General features: G+C 31.9%; 1 long non-coding RNA gene across 1 annotated transcript in view; it reads right to left on the bottom strand.

The window, feature by feature from the left end:
- Positions 1 to 23,082, bottom strand: part of LOC140438369 (uncharacterized) — a 48,537-nt gene extending 25,455 nt beyond the window's left edge. Inside the window, exons 1-3 of the long non-coding RNA XR_011950514.1 lie at positions 23,017 to 23,082; positions 17,122 to 17,223; positions 9,753 to 10,068 (exon numbers count right to left, since the gene is read on the bottom strand). This is a non-coding gene — a long non-coding RNA (uncharacterized lncRNA). The remainder of the gene's footprint in view (positions 1 to 9,752; positions 10,069 to 17,121; positions 17,224 to 23,016) is intronic.
- Between the last annotated feature and the right edge of the window lie 249 nt (positions 23,083 to 23,331).

Below are 23,331 nucleotides of genomic sequence, written 5' to 3'. Positions count from 1 at the left end.
AAAACAAGCAACAATAAAATGGCTTCAGTATGGATGCTATAGCGACATCTGATAATACAGAAATCCAAATATTTCTATTGACGAAACCAAATTCTTAGAAGGCACAGAATAAAGCAAAAATCTGGATTTTGGTTTCGTCAATAGAAATCTTCGGATTTTTACTTTCGTGATTCAAATATATTCGTCTTTACAACATAAAACCTCTCACACATGCCTAGACTAATAATTTTAAGCAACTATCTGCATTTGCAGCAATTTTCCATAGATAAATCTTTCGTACCATTTAGAGGAAGGTTGCTGTTCTAGTAGTTTATTCTTATTGCAGGAAAGGCCTCAAAATATGATGTGAAAATATTTAAGTTATATGACAAGAGTGGATATACGTATAAAACCAAAATTTATAAAAACAAATTAACACGTTTACTGCGGGACGAAGAAGTAAGACAGTCGTTTTTAATTTGATCAATAATTATCTCAATAGTATTCGTACCTACTCTACTAGCAAATAATTATAATAACAATTTAGAGCTGGCAGATTTACTTTTAGACAGATAAACTTACATCGTTGGTACGTTGCGAAAATATATGAAAGCTGTACCAAGAGAAATATTGGATGAAAAAAAAAACAATGAAAAAGGGAAACATCAAGGGAAAATAAAGTGTCGGCAAGGTTATTGGAAACTGGAAACAAAAGAGATTTTTAGGTTTATTATAACAAAAAACACAGACAAGGAGAATCAATTTATAAACCGGAAACAGTTGTGTTTTATAACAAGTTTAAAATGGGTATTGATTTGTCAGATCAAATGGCTTCCGATTTTACTGTCCTTCGTCAATGTTTGCGATAGTACCATAATGTTGCATTTAAGTATGTGTTTAAAACGTCAGTAATCAATGCCCTTATCTTATACAAAATATCAAGTAATAAAAAATTCAAACAGCTGATTTTAGAGAGGCACTTGTAATGGGTTGGCTTGGCGATATTGCAGACAACGAGAAAAAATATCAACAAAAACAAGCATGTACTTGAAAGAAACAATTCAAAAACAAACGGTAATCGAAAAAAGAGAAAACGATGTGTTGATCAGATAGAGTACGAAATTCACGAAGTTTCAGTAGTAGTACACGAAAGTAGCAGTAAAAAAGGCTAAACTGGTTTATACTATTTGTAATAGTTGCCCAAATGCTTCGGCGATATGCCTGAAATGTTTTCAAAAAAGACACTAATATTTTTAACTATTATATCTTCCTTTTTCTGTAACCTTTTATAATAAAATATTTAGCAAATATTTAGCAAATAATGCGTGATTGTTAGTTACATTTCCATCAGATTTTAATATTTTTTTATTACTTTTGTAACTTTATCAAGATAAATAATCTGTGATGCCCACTTGTCCGACATGCTACTAGGTTCACTTGCATCCCACCGGCATAGTTTGTCTACACCGAATTTTATATACGAGCAATATTAATGGTAATTTAAACTGTACTCTGAAAAGTATCACGAGTGACACACAGTGTACAGAAATAAACCAACAAAGTTGATCACCGGTGATACATATGGTATCACAAAGCAAAAACATCACAGTATCATTGGTAGCCAACCTATTAAAACTCACCCTGTAGATTGTAAAGAAAGAGAAAAACAAAAGCATTATTTTAAAAGCATACAAAAAGCGTTCATTTTTGTGTGTTAAAAAGGTTTGTAGGTGCCTGTGAATAAATTCTAAAGTAATTTTAATTGGCTACATTTTTACACTCCAAAATCACCATTATTTCGCTCGTTCAATTTTTGAAATCTCACAAAAAAAGCATGATTACCCTTGTAACCCTCGGCAGTACTATTTTTTTTTTTAGTTTTGAATACTAAAGAATAATGCATTGTATAATGACATCGCATCTCGCACACTTCTATCGCCAATTACACAGTGTAATTTTAATCATTTCGCAAGCCAAATATACGTGAACTACGTAAACATTTTTTCGTATATAGCAGAAAAATAAGAAGTTAATCTAAGTTAAATACTTTTTGTAATAAGTATTTTTTTGTAACAGTGCAACCAAAAGTAAATTGCTTTGAAATTCATCTACCATTTCTTATTACCTACTTTAACAAAGGATTATTTAATTCAAGTCTTCATATTTAGTCAGTTTCAACATCTGACTGATTGCTTATATGTGGTAGAATAGAAACAAGTCACAATAATCAGATTACAAAAATATATTAAATAAAGAAACGAAATTATGCAATGTGAAACATAAAGTGCTACATATGAAATGTGTATTATATTTATACGTTTATACTTTCCTTCTGATGTTTAAATAATATTCAACTGTTGCTTTCAATTTGGTGTATATCATTTCCTGGTATTCAAAATTTTGAACATAGGTGTCGTGATTTGATCTAATATCGAAATTGTTTTGGATATAATTTGATAAGCAACGACATCTACAGCACATATGGAATTTAAAATATGCCATAAATATCAGTGGATAAACAATTGCAAAGGACTCTAAAAAATACAACATATTTTTATGTTTTATTTATAAAAGTATCATTTTAAAAACATTTAAGGCTTTTTAATGACGTAATATTTTGAAATTGCTACAAAATGTCTGGTGACATGTCCTGATTGTTACCAGTGTAGATCTGCTGCTTTGCGTGTCTATTCAATAATTTTTTAATTTCTCATAACGTTTGAAGCAAAATGGTAATATTGGATTTATTATAAAATACCAAATTTAAATTGCATAAACCCAAATTTAGTACATAATGACGGTATTAGATTTTTCCAAATTTAGTAGTTTGATCACCAAATCATTCTGTTAAATTTCCGGCTCTCCCTGCCATGTGCATTACTAATCTAATTTGTAACCACTGTGTATTCCAAGACTGAACCTGTATTGTCAGCTTGAAAGTTGTTCCATATTTGTTTTAATTCATTTATGCCCTTGCTCTTGAAACGTGCCCTGACATTTTTCACTTTAAATTGCCGTCTATGGTCAGTTATCAAATTTTTAAAATAATAAACTTGCATGTAAACCAAGTAAATATAAAATGTGCACTTCTGACTTGACTTGACATTATGTTTTTTACTATAACCTGTATATATATATATATATATATATATATATATATATATATATATATATATATATATATATATATATATATATGTTTTGGATGGGTTGGAGTCAATAAAAGGGGCTATTGGTTAACTATTTTATTATCTTGAGCTTTCAATTGTATTTACAATTATTATCAAGAGCTGCTAAAAAAGACAAAATATCTTACAAAGTTGAACTAAAAAGAAAAAAATTTTTTGTTAACTCACCAAATAAAATTAGTTTGGTTAATAAAATTGCTGCAAATACATCTCAAAAAGAATTAATAAAAAAATGTCCTTATCTAATAAATGCTTCTCTGAAATTTTAATATAATTTTGAAAACATTTTCTTAGCAGAAAAAAAAATTGAACTTATAAAAATAATAAATTAAAGTAGCGACCAATTACAAATAAGCCTCAATGTCATAAATGCCAACTTAAAATTTTTATTTTTGACAATTATATTGAGAAAAATAAAATTTTGTTTAAAAATTCTTTTTTTTTAGTAACAAAAAAGAAGAAGATTTATTCACCATTGATAGATGTCTAAAAAAATGTAACAGATATATGGAAAATTAAATCAAAATGTGATATTTTTCAAGTTTTATATATGTATAAATTATAAAGAAATAATGTAATTATAAATTTTGCTTAGATTTTGAATTTCTGATCTTTTGATTAAATTATTATCGCTTTTGCTAATACAAACCATTTCCAAAAAAGTCCTTTAGAATTTATTACTTTCACTACATCAAAATCCATAATATGGTCTTTATCGATTACATGCTCTGCCAAAGCACAAGATGGTTTTTTAATTCTGCAATCACTTTTTTGAAAAATAATGCGATTTGAAAGATATCTTCCGGTCTCACCAACATACTCAGCTTCATTAGATACTCCAAGATGACTGAAGACTGTTCTCAACAAGAATGGAGAAGACCCAGAAAGATTCCAGTTCCACTCAGCAGAAGAAGCAGTTTTAACGAAAATAAAAAACGTTTAGCAAATGATTGAAGAAACTTCTAACAAAATAGAAGAATCTTTTCGAAAAAATGATGAAAGATTCGATGAAATGTCTCAAATTATTAAAGAAACAGCTAGACAAAACGACGAGAAATTCAAAATTATGTCTAGAAGATTCGACGAAGTATATATTCAGAACAATGAGAAATTTGAAGAAGTCTCAAGAACATTCGATAAGATAAGATAAAAGACGTAGAAGAGAAGATCAAACAATTAGAGACCATGATAACTAACACGAAAGTGCTACCACCAGTTAATACAGTAGCCTTAGATGAGGTAGTGAAAGAAGAATCACCGAGAGACGAAACGACACATCATATAAGATTCAAATTGCCACCATTTGATGGAAAGTCCTCTTGGTCCATATACCTTAGACAATTTGAACCTATTGCGACAGCCAATAATTGGACAGAACAAGAAAAAGCTGTTTCCTTGACTGCTGCTTTATGAAGTGTTGCTGCGGATATCCTAAGATCGATTCCTAAGGGTCAAGAAAAATGTTACCAGAACTTGTTTACTTGACTAGACAAACGTTACGCAGATGCCCATCTACAACAAGTCTACAAGGTCCAACTAAGAAGTAGAATCCAACGAGCAAGTGAGAGTTTGCAAGAATTTGAAGCAGATGTTGCTCGTATGGGGCTGTTGGCTGTAGATACCTTCATCAATGGGTTGAGAGACAGTAAACTACAGAAAGCTTTACGACAAGCAAGACCGAAAGTTTTAGATTAAGCGCTCGCCTTTGCCTAACACGAGACAGCTAGTCGAGCTTTACGGAGCTATCGAGGACGAATCTCTGAAGAGAGCGACATACAAAACGATAAACGTCTGGAGGAAATCGTACGGAAAGAAGTTCGTAACATGATGCCGAAGAGACTTGAACCCAGATGTTGGAATGGTAACGACGTAGGTCACATTCATCGTAAATTTCATGAAAATAATACAACAGTCAGAAAGCTAGAACATATCAAACACTGGGCTGGAAAAAGTCATTCAAATGCAGAACTCGGCTTGGTCAAAACGGCGATGCAGTCAAAATTGTAATCACTGTCTTAGATTAGAAGAACGACTTTGCCCCGTGAGACGAACCACCGTCATTAATGATCAATGGCAGCCTCAACAACTACAGGACGCTCAAGCAAATGATCCATGTATAAAAAGAATATTAGATTGGATTACGTCGAAGTGAAAGACCTTCTTGGCAAGACATTAGTGCATGTAGTCCCGAAGTCAAGTGTTACTGGAGCCAATGGAATTGACTAGTGCTGAAAGATGATCTTCTGTATAGAACCTTTAAGAACGATGATGGTACAGAAACTAAGCTTCAGTTGATTGTACCCAAAAATAAAGTGTCAGAGGTATTGCGTCAGTTGCATGACGGTGCATCAGGTGGACACTTTGGAGTTACGAAGACTCTGCAAAAGGTTCGAGAACGGTTCTATTGGGTGGACTGTAAAGATTATGTAAGAAGATGATGCCGGAAATGTGAACCGTGTGCAACCAGTAATAGTCCAGTTGGTAAAAAGAGGGCACCCATGAAACAGTACAATGTTGGTAGTCCTATGGAAAGAGTAGCAATCGACATGGCAGGTCCACTTCGAGAGATGAATGATGGAAATAAATATATCCTGGTAGCCATGGATTTTTTTACGAAATGGACTGAGGCCTATGCGATACCAAATCAAGAAGCTGCTACCGTTGCAGAGGTACTAAAAAAAGAATTCTTTAGCAGATTTGGTGTTCCCTTGGAAATTCACTCCTACCAAGGGGGGCGAAACTTCGAGTCAAATCTTTTCCAACACGTTTGTAAATTAATTGGTGTCAATAAGACCAGAACGACACCCCTGCATCCTCAGTCCGATGGAATGGTCGAGAGGATGAACCGAACGATGGGTAAACACCTATCCAAAGTTGTATCAAAACACAAAAAGATTGGGACCAGCACATTCATTTATTCTTAATGGCATACCGCTCGGCCGTGAATGAATTTACAGGCCAGACTCCAACCTGCCTGATTTTAGGTCGTGAAGTTCGTTTGCCCTGCGACCTAGAGTTTGGCTACAGACCTTCCGAAGAAAATGTTGCAAGCGAAGATTATGTCGACTGCCTGAAGTTAAGAAGGAACAACATTTATGAACTTGCACGACAACACAGTAAGCCAGTGACCGAATGAAAGATCAATACGATTCTCGATGCAAGAATGAAATCTATGAAGTAGGTGATCTTGTTTGGCTTTATAATCCACAACGTCGTCGTGGCTTGTCTCCTAAACTGCAAAGACAATGGGAGGGTCCGTATGTAATTAAAAAGAGAATAAATGACGTAATATACCGAATTAAGAAGTTGCCGAAAGGTAAACCAAAAGTAGTTTACATAAATCGTCTTGCACCTTATGCTGGCTCAAATGAAACAGAAGAAGCCCAAACCCTTCAACATAATATCAAAGATGACCGGCGACCAAGCTTTAATGAGTTTATGTCAAATTACGCAGAGTCGTAAACGTCTCTCTAGCCCACTGTGTTACCCAAGATCTTAAAATGACTAAAGGAATCTCATCTGTATTTTATAAGAAGTTCGGTCGTTTAGACGAGTTAAAAAATCAGCAGCCTAAAGTTGGAAGAGTACTGAGATTAGAAGATAGCCCTCGATCTTTGCTGTATATTGTGACCAGGAAGTCGTATACAGACAGGGCAAGCTACGAGGATATATGGCGTGCTCTAACTAATTTGAAGAAAATCGTGTGCAATTATGACATCAAGAATTTGGCTTTACCCAAGATAGTCCATGTACTAGATAATCTGGATTGGAAGATTGTCAGAAGCATGCTTGAAGAGATCTTCCGAGAAACCGGCATAAGAATTACTGTATTGCATTAACCCGATGAGATCGTGCCCTTTAAAGTCAATAGACTGTTATTTCTTTCTGAGGGGTTCGTGCAGAGCTGGAGAGTCCTGTAGATTTCGCCATCCTGGGCCTACGTATAGAGTTGCTGACCGGGATGCTCAGATCTAAGAGGGGGGCAGTGTTACGAACATGCATTCTACGTAGCCCATATAACGGTTGCAGGCCGGGACGAGAATGCTCTGTCCTTCCAGATGCGACGGCACTGTCGACCGCAAGAAACTAGAAAGTTCGACCCGACAAGCGATGAAACGAATTAGAGGTGGTACTACCCCAGAAGATTCGAGAATAATACTTTTTTGTATATATATATATATATATATATATATATATATATATATATATATATATATATATATATATATATGTAACGATGTTATGAGTGAATTTAGTTGATAAGAGAGTACCGAACTGTAAACTTATAAATAAATATATTTATATAAATTCGAACAGCTCGTTTTATTTAAAAACGCTACAGTATGAATAATCTGTACTACCGTCATCTGTTAACTCCTGTAAGTTAGAATTAATTAAGTAATTGTTTTGAGTTGTTGACTTGACGATTTAAATTAGTCTTATTTTAAGGGGACCTTGTTTATTACAAAATTCTTCTTAGCTTTCGTTTTTCAATTAACTATCATGTTTCTTATTTTTCTTTTAGCCTAGGTTTCAGTGTAGGAGTGTTTTCCCATGCTGCTTGCTGGATATTGTTCACCAAAAATTCTGCTTTTTATCTAATTGCTGTGTGGTTTGTAGTGGCACACTTAGATTTATTTTGTCTTCAAGTCTCAGTTTAAAACTTGCCCAATCCGTCAATTTGTTTGTTAGTGTAGGGTTACTTTGTTTTTTAATAATATTGTCACTTATGGTGAGTTCTATGGGCGAATGGTCAGAAATTTAAGTCCCAACAATCGTCAATATCAAGGAAATTAGCTGAAATATTCTTAATAATAAAGTCTATTAGATCAAGGATCTTATTTCAATATGTAGGCCACTAGGTTCGTCTACCAGTTGAAAATGCTTCACAATTATGTTCTTTGATAGATAACAAAAGCTCCTTTTTGCGGTGAGGGTAGAACAGTTAGTCAAATCGTGAATTATGATACATCATTGGAAAGAAGAGGGGGTAGCGAACATGTTGAGATAGAAAAACATACAACAGTAAATTGAAACATTTTAACCAAACCCTGAAATGAAATCTAAATGAATACTTTGTTAATGTGAGTACGAATATAACATCAGCTAGTTTACCACAACAAGATCCTATTTCCTATCTTCTCAATTCAAAAAAGGTCTCGACTTCATTATTTGTAAGACCAGTTGATAAATCTGAACTGATCCAAACAATCAGTAGTATCAAAAGCAAATCTTCCTGTAGTACTGATTACCATTACCATAAAATTTTTCTTAAATCTCCCAAATAATCTGTTGGAAGTCCTGATCTCACTAATTAACGATTCCTTTGAAAAAGTTATATTTCCAGAGTGCCTAAAAACAGCCATTATTATTCCTCTTCGTAAGGGGGATGATAAATCTAATGTCTGTAACTATAGACCTATTGCGTTACTACCGGTCTTATCTAAAATTATTGAGAGACTTATAAAAGCCCGGCTTATGTCCTTTCTCGTTGAAAACAATATTTTACCACAGTCAGTTCGGCTTTTTATCTAATAAATGTGCCAGCGATGCTATGTTTTCTGTACTACTTAAGGTCTATCAAGCACTAAACAATAATCTTTATACTGCCACTGTTTTTTGTGACTCTGCCCATGCTTTTGATTGTGTAAATCACGACATTTTGATAAAAAACTGAATTTCTACGGAATTCGAGGTATTTCTTTGAATTGGTTCCAATCTTACTTGAGAAATAGGAAACAATTAGTTAGAGCAAATGATACTGACTCTAGTCACAAAATTGTATGTGGAGTACTACAAGGTTTAGTACTGGGTCCTCTACTTTTCCTTACCTTTATAAATGATATCACTAACTTAAACATCGATGTAAAATTTTATCTTTTTGCTGATGATACCAGTATTACCTGGAAGAACTCTAATATTACAACACTTTATGCAATTATATTCTGATCTACTTAAAATAAAAACCTGGTCCGACTCTAATTTACTCTCTTTTAACGTGGATAAGACAGTAGCATTATCCTATAAAGGAGCTCTTCAACCCTTGCTTCTTAATAACAGCCAGATCAGTAGAATTAATTTTGTAAAATTTCTTGGTATTTTTATAGACTGCAACCTTAAATGTTCCATGCATATCGTTAGTAAAGAAATCTATAGTATATTGGGCAAAAAAATTATACAACCATCTCCATTTGCAACTTCTTTCCTTAAGTTCCGTAAATTGACAAAAGCCTATCTATCTGAAAGACCTTATTATTCAGTGGAAGAGTTTCTTAACAAATAATTAAGACAGTACGTTTACAGTACGTTTAGGTACAAGCAACAAATTATTTTTTATATATTTGGGTATCACATGCAGCAGCTTAAACTTATTCGTAAACTAGTTCGTAAGGTTTTATTATGCAATTTGCAATTAAGTGAAATTTTTCAATGGATTGTATATTTTATTTTATTATGTTTTATTCTGTGATATTGACGATTTATCTAATTTTAATTGTTATTGTTATTATTTTTCTTTACTTTTCTAAGCTTTGTCCATAAAATTGTATAATTTTCAGTGACAATAATTATTGTTCGATTAGTTACCTATGATTCCTGCTATACATTCCATCCATAACGACAATGCTCTATAGGGAGGTATATAATATTCTTCCAACAGCCAATATAAAATATTTATATTATAATCCTTAAACACCGAGGGTAAAGCAAATGTCAAGTGTACAAAAAAACTTAACATCACATATAGAAAAATAAAAATTTTTGTATTTCTGGCTTGTTTTATACAGTATTTCTCAAATAATTGATCTTGAATTGGAAGTGTCGTGCTACTTCTCGATACAGTATCAGTAATCTCATGAGCTGTACTTAAGAACTTTGTCATAAGAAACAAACCAGCGCAACCCTAAAAATAATTAAAGATGTAAAAAAATCATACCTCCTTTGTTATTATTATGTATACAGGGTGTTTCAAAAAAAGGTAACCCCGTCTCTAGGTTAGGTAAAAAACTGAAAAATAATTGGGCAATTAGCGTTTTCAAGATACAGGGCGTTGAAGAAAAAAAAATTACGCATTTTTTACGATTTTGCCGAAACTACTGGCAACATTGTAATAAAATTTTATACGAATATGTTTTGGAAGCTGATACATCCCATGAATTTTTTTTATATCTGATTCTCATAGAGGGCGCTAGTTACCCGGATCGTACTAACTATTAGTCAATATAACTTTTTTAAGAGTTATTATTACTATAACTATAACTATAACTATAATTATTAATCAAAATTTCAAGTAATCTTAAACATCATTCAATTTTACACGAAAAAGGTACTCTTAGTAAAACTCGATACTGTGTACCGTTTTCGGAATATTTTGATTTGAAAATTATGAAGTAATAATTATTGATGCTGGTAGTAATGATAAAGTTCTAATAGGTATACCTCTATTTTCTCCAAGTGTGCCATGGAAATCTGACATTTATTGATTGTTATGACGATAAATCAACAATAATTAGAGTTTTGAAATCTTGTTATTTGTAAAATCAAATCAAAATGTACTCAAATGTTGAATACACTGACATGTTATTAACCTTAGGCTAATGTTTAGGATGTTCTAGTGCAGCTGTGACACGTTATGTAGAAAAGTTTCCTAGAAGAAACTTACCAAGTAAAAGAACATTTAGAGCCGTTGAACGACGTTGTCGAGAAACTGGGAATGTGAGACCAAATAAAATAAATTCTGGTAGACCAAGAACAACAAGAACAATTAATAAAGAAAATAATATTTTGAAATTTACTTGATCAAGATCCAACAGTTAGCGTAAGGAATATAGCAAGACAAACAAATACTTCTTCTTCAAGTACTTGGCAGATACTGAAAGAACAGCAATTACACCCGTCAAGTGAAGGGGATGAAAGGGGTGACAATTTTTTTAATGTTATAAAATATCTCTATTAAAATAAAAATTGACGGGTCCGAGCGTTTTTCATCTTTGTCTTAAATAACGGAGTTCACTAGGGGGGGTACGACTTAATATCCACACTGTATATCCACACTTGCTTTTTGTAAGACTTTTTGGCTGATTTTTTATGGTAGGTAATTTGTAGTGGTTTTTAAATGGTCAGTTTTCTGTTTTTCAACAACCAGTCTTTTTTGGTAACTTTCTTGAATTAGTTCATTAATTTTTTTATATTTTCAAAAACCCAAGAGAAGACTTCATTTTATGTTTTTTTAAGGATATAGATACTTTTCCTTTTATTCGTAAAAATAAAACATTTAAGGAACGTTTATATTCTTCACAAATCAATTTAAAAGAATTACACAAAAAAAGCAAAAATATTACCGGTTGGGCGGCGATAAACGTTGACATATAAGGAACTAGAACTTTCCAAGTACCAGTTTTATTGTATAATATAATTATCCCTGCAATCAAATGAGTTTCGAGAAATGCTATTACAAATATAAAACAAATGTATAGTAGCCAATCATATTGCCTGTTGTGACCCATTATTATAATTAATTTGATTATTTCCAGTTTATCACCTTAAAAGTAAAAAATAAACGTTAAAACAATTAACAATATAGTCACTGTGCAAAGAGTAAAACTAAAAGTCTCATCTATGTGAAGTGAAAGCATGGATCTTAACGGATGCAACATATAAACTACAAAGTTTTCAGAAGATGGTGCTACTGCCGCATGTTCAGAATGTATACACCATGTCACAAAGAACAAAAGTTATGCTTACTGTAAAAATAAGAAACATGTGATACTTAGGGCATGTGATTCAAAATGAGAAGTAACGACTGATTCAGCTTATTTTACGGGGAAAAATGTAAGGCAAAAGAACTCAGAAGCTTCTAAGTACACCACTCTGAAGAATATTAGACAGTCGGTCAGAATGTGGGCTATGCAATAAATTTATGTAGATTAACGTGATTAGCCCATATCCACAGATTATAAGAATCAACAACACTTCTTACATAGTAACAATATTATTTTACTAATCTTCGTCTTCGATTGCCTTTTTCTATGGAAGATCGGCAACAATTCTTTTTGAAATTTTTCAGCACAGAGTTCGAGCCCAAACTTAATTAATCTCTATCACTTATATTAAACACTTATCACTAAACTAAAACTAACTTAGTTGCCCTTGTTGTGTGGCACGGGTGAGAGAGACGAGGAGAGAAAAAGTTCTTTAGCGACTTATATGATTGATAAACTTAATGAGAATCAGACTGACTTTATGGGCAGACACGAATTGAGGACCAAAATGAAATTTTAAGTAAGGGTTTACGTTTATACCTGAAAAAATTGCACGAATTGAGGACCAAGGAAGGTATAAAATATTATTAAAAGTACGAATCCCAATAATCGTAGATATTTATTTGATATTTTATGGGATATTTATATAGATGTTTCTTTTCAGGAAATTGTATTATCTACAGCTAGCGTAAACAATTTTGCGTTACATTTATTTACCGTACATGTCCAAAACTTTTCACCACTTTTAAGCACTATTTTTTCACGATACTTAATAATCATCCAATACAAGTAACGAGTTTCCCTTTTCACTTAAGATCAATTTAATTTCACTCATTTTGACTACCTTTCAAGACAGCTCAAAATAAACTAAATCTAAAATAATATTTTATTTTTAAATATTTCCTTACTCATTAAAATCTCGTTCGGTCCGTAATTCGGTGCACTTATTTTGCCTGTTCAGGTAGCGGTCCTCAATTCGAGAACACCGGACTTTATATTACTAGAGATGGCAAAGGGACGAGAGGTGTGCGGGCAGAAGAGGTGTCAAATACGCTGACTATCGTCTGGTCTTCTTTTACTATACCTACTTTCATTAAGCGATGCATGGCGTATAAACAAAGATAAATTTAACAGATGATTGTTAAAGATGTTCCAAATGAGTCTACTCGTTCCGACAAGTAACAGTATAATTATGACACTTTATTAATTTTTTTATTTTCTCAACTATTAGTGTTTATTGCATAGTATATTATAAATTATTTTTATCACTGAATACATAGTAAGTAAAAAAATAATCCGATTCATAAAATTAATGAATATTTTATGCATACATGCAAGTAACAGTTCTTCAAGAAGATTTAAAAACTAACCGAAATGTCCATCTTTATTTCGTTACTGCCGACGTCGTCGGAACTCATACAGGTTCGGAAAGGATTTAAGTAGGTATTATATTTCGGTATTGAAATTTTGTAATTTGAATCGATTTATGAGTATATTTTTAGTCATCTTGATGGTTAAAGGACAATAAATTATATTTATGCTGTTAATGTTGAATTAGCAATTATTTGTTTTGCGATTTAAAACTATTTAAGTATATATTTTTATTTGTATAACGACCCTATCTATACGTGATTGTGATTACTGTAACAATAACCACGTATTTCAATAACTGATATTGAAACCAAAAATGTCATCCACTGATTCTGCTGATGAATTGGTTGAAAATACATGGAGTCCTCCTTGAAAACAAAGTAAAAGAAGCCCTCTTAGCGTTGAAGTTAAAGAAATCATTTTAAATGTGAAAGACAAGAAAATCCCGGGTTAGTGGTTGAAGATATTGTGAAAAAAGTGGCTGATAAAGTTGGAGTTGGTGATAGAAGTGTGTTTACGGTGATAAAGGAATACAAAACGAATCATCAATTCGCTGGACCAAAAGTATGTCTGACCCGGAAAAAGAAGTTTGACAAAATTGATAATTTTGTCAAAAATGCCATTAGAAGACTGGTTCATAATTTTTTTATGAGCAACGAAATACCCACCGTTAATAAGGGTTTAAAGAAGGTGAACTATGACCCTGATTTGCCAAATTTTTCGAAAACCACATTTTACCGAATATTGAAAAACTTAATTTTCAATACAAATGTAGGGGAAGAAACGCTCTTTTACTAGATAGAGACGACATTGTGATGTGGCGAAGAGAATATCATCAAAAGATGAGAGCTTATAGACTTTACGTTTTGTTCTGATGACATATTTATAGTACCTACATATGCATTCCCCAAAATTTTCAGATTTAGATAATTTAACAGTGACGAGTCACGACTTATTAATAATTATATAATTATATATATATATATATATATATATATATATATATATATATATATATATATATATATTTCAACATAATTGAGTAATGAGTATTTTTTTTGTTATTATTATTATGAAACTTTTTAGAATTGTACAAACAACTAAGTATAGTAAAAATTAAAAATAAAACTTATATTTTTTGCAGGCACTCTGTACATAAAATTGTTGGCAAAAAAAATAAATTCTTGGGTTTTTCGCCCTGTATAAGCCCCCTTTCAGACGAGGATACTGTATCCGAGATACGCGTATCCGAGACGCAGATATTACATAGACTCAAATGGAGCTTTTCACACGAGACGCGCGAGAGATACAGTATGCGAGATACCGAATTCAGTATCTCAGACTTTCCTGTCGCCGACGACTGAATGCGTATCCCAGATACAGAAGAAACATTACGTTAAATGAACGCTTTCAGACACGAATACTTTTGCACCACATTCCATAGACGCGCGATTTTCTGTCGAATAATTGTGAATGAGCAACGAAAGAAAGACGGTGTTTTCTGAATATAGTTAAATAATGGAGCGTACTGTATTTCATAGTGACAAATTTATTTGTTTGGTACAATCAAATCCCTGTCTATGGGATACAGCATCGCCAGATTACTGCAATAGAAATAAAAAGCAGCAGTGCTGGGTCAAAAATTCTAAGCGACAATTTTGAGGCCATGACTGCAGTACAGCAAAATGAATATGGTAAGAAATAAACGTGTTTTTATTATAAATACATAGTAGAATATTTTAATATTTTGTTTCATACGTATACAGTTTAGTTTTAAAAGTTTGCTAATTGGAATTTTGATTATTTAACGAATATCAAACTACATTATTGTGAAAGGAATACGGTCATTTTTTATTTAGGGCGAGGTAAACAATTTACAAATTGGAGATAAGTACACATATTTATTTTAAATTTAAGTCATAGACTTTAACTTTAAGAAGTCATAGAAAGCCGTTTTTTGATGAAATAATTCTACGCATAGTTGTGTCTTTTTTACTCAATTGAATTTCCAAAATTTTATGAAGTTCTTCAAACGACTTCACAGACATTCGAAAATAATTAAAAAACTTCGATGGATCTTGCAATAAATTTTCTCTTAATTTCTCTTAAAAAAGGTTTCTCTTAATTCTACAATAGGATGAACCCACAAATTACGTCGTCTTTTCAGTTTCTTTTTATTTAATATGTTTAGCACAGCATAACACACTCTTCTACATCCATAATCCAAAAATATAACCGCACTGCACTGCTACTATTTTCACACTGACGAGCATGCCCGTGAATCCGATACAGCCGCCATCGAAAATTCTGTATCTCGCATACAGTATCTCGGATACAGTATCCTCGTCTGAAAGGGGGCTAAATGGTTCCTATTATCGGATATTAACTCAAACATTCAGGTTATTTGTCGAGCACTTTTGCAAAATTAAAATATAAATTTCGTATTTTATAAGATAATATATATTCTGACTAAACAAAAAGATAATCCCAAATGCGGCCCTGTTGCAGGCCTACACGTGGTAATGTTTACATCTTCCTGCATCGGTTAATGAATTTTACTATAATACATATTTGATATTCACACTACAGAGGCGGCGTTAGGTTAAATTTGAGTAGTGAAAAATTAGTTGGTTTCCCAACACTTTAGGCTAAAATGACAGTAGAGCAATATTATAGGAGGTCTTTTAGAGAATAATTTGAGAAGAATAATTAACACATAATTTCACTAATTGTTCTGGGTTTTAGCTGGGTTTTATCAAGTTGAATGGGTTCTTGACTACCAAGAATACGATAAAAACGAACCTCCAGCCTCGAAAGTACATAATTTTTTGAGATTTTAAATTGTTTATAACTTGAAAACTGGCAACTTTTGAGAAAAATCACTAAAACACTTTTTTGTTTAAAATAACTCACGATACCTAAAAAATGTTTTCCGAAGCAAAAACAGGTTATATTAAAATTTGTTTAAAAAACTAGTTTATACAATTAGATTCTTTATTCTTATTTATTTGAAGGGACATTTTTGAAAGGAATCATTTTTCCTACGGGAGCGTCCTCCTAAAGTCATTTAGAATCTTTTGTTTGTACTGCATTTTTTTTTGTTGATAATTGATGTCCATATTAATAAAAAATAGAAATGTCCAAAAATGTTTTACGTTATTTTATTCAACTAAATTTAAATCTGAAAGTTTCATAATGGCTCAAATCACCTTATTTGTACTACTTTAAAATACAGGGGTGTGCCCTAGATTTCTCACTTTGTACAAATCGATATGTACTGTACTTAAAAAAGTTATCTAAATAAAGACCCGAAACTATATGTATGAATGCCATACTGTATCAAAGTGCTGAAAATGGTGTCAAAATTTTCCGAAAATCAAAGATTGTCACTGCTACTGGTACCAATATTTTTGTACGGCATTAGGTAGCAGGTTGTTATTTTTGTATCACCTATCTACATTATAAATACCGTACAAATATGTTTGACCATAATGCTTCCCTTTTGAGTGGTCTATTTGCCTTACCTGTGTAGTAACCAGTACCCATAAAAATTGAACGCATAGTTTCTAAAGTTGTCAATAAATATTTTAGTATTGATTATAATGGTGATCCATGCTGGTTCAAACAACCCGTTATTCTATTATTGATAAGAAATAAGGAGAAAAAGGTTCCATGGGCTTTTAGTCTATGAGACATATTTGTGAGGTAAAAAATATTTGTTGTTATAAAGTGCAATATCGATTTGTAACGGGTAAGAAACTTACAAATGTTGCAATAAAAGAAATAAACATAGTATACTAACAAACCATATTATGTGCTCTTACCTTGATGTTTACTTCTATACAAATTTTCCATGATTAAAATAATAGAAAAAAACTTTTCGTATAACTAAAAAAATGTGATGAATATTTCCTTGGACTGACACACTGAAAATATATAAATCCATTATCACACTAATATATGTGCTAAGGTAAAAAATTGTATGTAATGATCTAAATATTGGATTGTAATGAGACAGATAACGATAATATAATTTTTAAATATTCATGAAAATTGATTTTGTCCAAACATAAACAAGTTCTAAAGTTAAGCTCATTATTCAAGAGGTTGTTTTGAGCTATTTTCTTGTGGCATCCTAATACATTAGTGGGCTAGAGAGGCGCTACCTGCAATAAAATTTGAAACTTTCGAAATGTGGCTTTATCGTCAAATTGTAAAGATACCTTATATTGATTACGTTAGTAATCAGGACAACTTATTTATAAAAAAAAGAGCTGTTAACTACAATAAAAACAGTCAATAACAAGTAAATTGGTCACAATATAAGACACAAAAAAAGATATGGATTGCTGTATCTAATTTTACCGAGAAAAGTAGAAGGAAAAAGGCGGACCAAGAAGACAAATAATTTCCTGGCTGAAAAATCTACGTCGTGCTTCAACAAAACAACCACAAATCTTTTTAGAGCAGCAGTATACAGGCATATTAAAAGTATCTCTGAATATATAATGAAGATAAAAAAATACCAAAGAAAAAATAGTTTTGGAAAAAAAAGAAAATAGAGAAAAGAGATTCTCAATTGGAAAATATTTTTTAATCTGTTATTGTTATACCTGTATGAAAAAGAAAACGAAGTGATGTCGTTATTGAGTATGCTAACAATCTCGCGCTATGTCTACAATATTTTATTTGTACCAAATACTATTTATAAAAAAAGAGTATAGTACACAAACTTGTCATTTTGAGTCTTAAAATATTAAATGATCTATTTTATTGATAAACACTAATAATATTTTTGTTAATTAATATATTTCAACAAGTAAGTATAAACGATTAACATCATTAAATAGAATAAAAAAATAGGGTTAATATTTTTATAGTAAACAAATAATGATGCCTAAACTTTTAATCAGCTCACTTTTCTTTCTTTTTCTATTATATTTAAGCCACTTTTTTTATTACATACAATTATGGGCTTCAACGAAAATATAAAGAAGTCAAAGGCCATCAACGATTTTTTCAAATGTTCGATTCAGTTGTTCAGATAATGTTTTATATTCTTCTTATAATATCAGACATTAATAAATTCTACCAATTTCGTTTTGTTACGTGGTAAAAAAATTCTTCTAATAAAATTATTTTATCTTGCTCATTTATATTGAAAATTCATATAGACATACATTATACATTTTAAAGTAGATGACTTTAAAAAATGTTATTGTCAATATTTTTAAGTTGAGTTTCTAAAGACGACTTTATTGGAAGACACTTCATTTAATTGCATAAAATCAACTTTAATTTATAGGCCAGTAAATGAACGTAAAATACGGCGATACACTGTAATTTTCCGTATCACCACCTAATTGCATGAAAATTTGGATTTAGGTTCTACTTACCCTGAATTTTACTTGCTTTTTATATTTTGGGGGTGAAAACTACTCCTATTAGAAAAAAATCGTACAATTGTAAATTATAGCGGATATTTGATTCAAATAATTTTAAATGAAGTAAGTGAATGTCAATTAATATCAAACAACATAATTTCAGATTTTATCATAGTTTAATTCCTACATCTCACCCCCTAGATTAGTTATAATTATTAAACTACTGTCTGCACTGATTGGCGTCAAAATTTGAATTTAGGATATACTTACACTCCACTTCAAAATTAGACTTCTGCCGTTAATTGCGGTTTACGACCCTTGATAATCCGACAGGTATAGGACCAAAGGGGTGTCGGATTACCACGAGTGTCCGGATTACCGAAAGTAATTATATATTTCTGTATAGCATTGTTTTGGTAGCAGTAGCTTACAATATTCTTAAATTTTATGAGTAAAATGCTACCCAGATTACAATGCAAATATTACATAATAAAACATGTTTATTTAAAGAAATGGAAGCTAATAAATTTTATGTGCGTACAGGGTGTAAATAATAACTTATAAACATTATACGTACTAGTAACTAAATGCCACAACTAAAGTAGATTAATTATGGACGTATTTAAATACGTATATACTGTGCTCACACTTTAAAGAAATCTTTGATTGTATTTTACTTTTTCTTTTTTATACAGTCTGTCATTGCTTGTTCTTGTATTACCTTCTTGTATTAACATCAAATTTTTTTCAAATCTCTCTCTCTCTCCCTCTCTCTCTCTCTCTCTCTCTCCTTACACCAACGCATCAAAGCGTTTGCAGCCAATATAACATCATCACAGCTGACGGTGAAAGATTTTTCATCCTGTGCTTCCTGGGTCACGAGTTCATTAGATTCTGTCATTTCTTTAATTATATCTTCATCTGTTAAGTCATCAACGAGATTGTCATCTAAATACCAATCTTGTAAAGCTTCTTTTGATTCTGATAAATTAGTCATATCGTTACAAATTTGAAGGGCAGCATCTAGTACAACTTGCACAAGTTGGTCATTGGATTCTTTGTTAACTTCTATTGGAAGAAGTGGGTTGTTGAGCCAAATATTCGTTCACGATTTAATCAGTGTAGTAGCCTTGACTTGCAGGCAAACGCAGCATTGATAATAGCATATTTGATGTAAAAGTTTTTGAAAGTTGAAGTGATGTCAGTATGAGGATGACTTACAATGTCCACAAGGAGTTGTTTCTTGTATTGTGCCTTGAAAGTTTTATTAATGTTTGATCCATGGGCTGAAATAATGGAGTAGTATTTTTCGGTCAGTAAATTGCCTCGATATATCTATCGGCAGTTTTGATTTTTAATTCGTCCTTATCAGGATGTCCTAGAGCATTTTCTATCAAGACGAGAGCTTTCACTGGCAGTTTCTTTTTTCTTAACTCATCTTAAACTTTTGGGATAAAGCTGTTCTTGTACCAATCCAGAAAAACCTCTTTTGTTGCCCAGGCACGGCTTTGCCCTATGTACGTAATTGGTAGCTTCTCAATTTTAACAGTTTTGAAGGCAAGAGTTTTTAGGACTTACCCACGATTAGCAATTTCAATTTGTGGGATCCTGATGCATTCGTGCATACCATGAGTGTAACAAGTTGTTTCTAAAGTTTTCTACCAAAAGCTGCCTTTTTTCATCTGAAGTGACAAATGTCTTTATTGGAAGTTGCTGCCAGTTTAGACCGGTTTCACCAACGTTATAAAGTTGTTCAGGAATTAGGTCTAATTCGGTGATCTTGTTGCTCAAATTCTGAATAAATTTAGATATCTCAGACTCATCTGAATTCAACTTCTCTTCACTCGCCTGCAAAAATCGTATTTCGTACCATTTTTTGAAGTTTGTAAATCAACCTTGACTAGCACAAAAATTAGTTTTCTTTGTTAATTCCTGATAAAGCTGAGCTTTATTTTTTAAAATGTCTCCTGAAATAGTAGCTTTTTTGATTCGTTGTCGGTTAAACCAGATATGCAGAGCTTCTTTAACGTCAGGAAATTTACTCATTTTAAGAGTTTTTCTGTCCTTTTATCATCATTCTCTACATATTTCATAATTTTTTTTATTTTGTCTTTATTTTTCATAACGTTTCACACTGTAGCAGCATATCTGTATGCACTGTAGCGTTTCTATTATAGAATCTAGATATCGTAGTCGGAGTTTCACCACACTCGCATCTCTTAATAATATCCCATTTATCTTTTAGAGTCAGGGTTTTGTGCTTTCGTTTTAAACTTTTGCTCGCCGTTAAACTAAACTTTCTAAACGAATTAAATAAAAGTGTAGCACTAGTTAATACTGTATCTAAAAACCCTATCGAACCGAACTTCTTACGGAAAACACACGAAATAAAGCGTGCGGTAAGAATGAGATTCATGTCGTGACAGCTGTCAGTACAGCAGACACGGCGGCGACCTTGACGGGAGGTGCGTCGGACTACCGAGCGTGTCGGATTGCAAAATGTAGGAGTATCAAGGGTGTACTATAATTGTAAATTAAAGCAATTTGGAATTAGTTAATTATACAATGGCATTAAATTTAGATTTTTTTACTGTTTTAATTTTTTGCCTTATTATTTATATCCTTCTAAAAACCATCCCTTGCGAAGAAATTCGAATAGTTGTAATATTTTTTTTTGTTAATTAAAATTATAAATAAAATAATTGTTTTAATCAAAATGTTATGAATTTATTTTATTTCAACTGAAAAAAACAACCCTTATTAGTTTGTGAGGATGGCTAAAAGTATGTCTGTGCCTTAACACTACATTATGTGTATCCTACAATGCTCCAATATCCGCGTTCTGATCTCCTAAAATTTGTGATTGGTTTTTTACTCAAACTCGGTTACCTTTTAAGCTATGAACTACTTAAAAAATCCTGTAAATTTTTTTAAGGGAAATAAGATCATTTAAATTAATTTTTTAAACCTTTATTTTTAAAAGGGCTTGAACTATTTACTAATCACGAGTGTAAACAAACTTTCAACAGCTTTATCTTAACCAATGTTTGTCTTACAGAAAAATAAAATAAACTGAAATGTTCAGAAAAGCAAAACGAACTCATCGAAGTTTGACAATTTTTATGCTTATAAAAATGCACTTTACCTAACTAATGCACTTTACGGAATTAAAATTGGTTTATTTGGGAGGCCTCAGCAGTATTTTAAAATGATAAAGTTTTTGGTTTTTTAACAAGTATCTCGGTAAATATTAGCTAAAACCAAATTCATAAAACAATGTTAGAAAATACTTGGCAAGACGCTTGTTCTAAAAGCAAACAAGTTAAATTACGAGCAGTGGTTCCTATGATAAAATCAGTCAAAGTTAACCGGCATTTGCGACGAAGTTGTAAACAATAGGATGATAATCTTTAAATCAATACCTTTTTTTTTGAGATCTTTCTAGACAAAAATTTGTTGATAAAATGTGTTAAAAAAAAATTGTTTTTTTTTTACTAATGTTTGCATTTTGAAAACGATTTTCGAAATGGAAATTGAAACGTCAATAAACGTACTTTAACGTTTAATTGTGGCTTATTTCCATTTAAATAGTAATTACTACTACTACTATCGGTTTACGGCGTTCTCCGACGCCTTCCGACTCCTAACCGCCATTCTTCTCTATTCAGCCATAGGCCTGGAGGGATTTCTCTTTCCTCTAGTTCTTTTTCAATTCCCTCTCTCCAGCTTTTTCTCGGCCTTCCTCTTTTCCTTCTCTCTTGTGGTGTCCACGTCAAAATCTGTTTTGGAATCCTGTCATCTGGCATTCTCTGTACATGGCCGTACCATATTAACTGTTTTGTTTTTATGTCATCAACTATTGTATGCTTGACTCCCATCATTTCACGTATTCTCTCATTTGGTATCCGATCTCTTCTTGATTTTCTTGCTGCTCTTCTCCAGAAGTCCATTTCTGTTGCTAGTAACAGTTTCTCTGTTCTTTGTTTCATTTGCCAAACTTCGCTGCCATATGTGATTACACACAGGAAATAGTAATTACTTAAAAATGCCACAAGAAAATAGCTTCAGAACAATAATTTTGTAATAAGTGCGATTTCAAATAATTTAATTTGTTTAATATTGCAACGCCACTGCATAGGTCTGATCATAGATATTCTATTGTCTGCGAGATTAAGTATTTCGTGAAAAGGCTCGCCACTCGATTTGAAATAAGCTGTAGGCATTTGAATTTGAAATACGCATAAAAAACGCAAAACGTAAACTTTCACAGATAAATTAAAGTCACAAAAAAATAAAAATTAATTAAATATTTATATCAACAAGTATTGTTCTTACCTTGCAAATTTCTATTATATGTATTTTCACTGGTCAAACTGCACGATCGACTTACTACAAAGCAAGACTACAGTAAAATGTAAGTAGTTGTTCAAACCTATTTATAGTGAAATGAAGATATTATGAATTCTTTATCATAACTATTTAACTGTTTAGGTCAATATTCAACTATTTATTAAAATTTATTTAACAGTACCCACAGTATTATATCATTTTAGTTTTAATCGACGAAAAGTATTTACATAGTTCATATTTTTTGTTCACCACTTCATTAATGATTTAATGAAGAAGTATTGTTGATTAATGTCTTGAGTA

Source organism: Diabrotica undecimpunctata, chromosome 4 (assembly GCF_040954645.1).
Source record: "Diabrotica undecimpunctata isolate CICGRU chromosome 4, icDiaUnde3, whole genome shotgun sequence".
Classification (NCBI taxonomy): Eukaryota; Metazoa; Arthropoda; class Insecta; order Coleoptera; family Chrysomelidae; genus Diabrotica; species Diabrotica undecimpunctata.
This window is presented reverse-complemented; position numbering and strand designations above follow the sequence as displayed.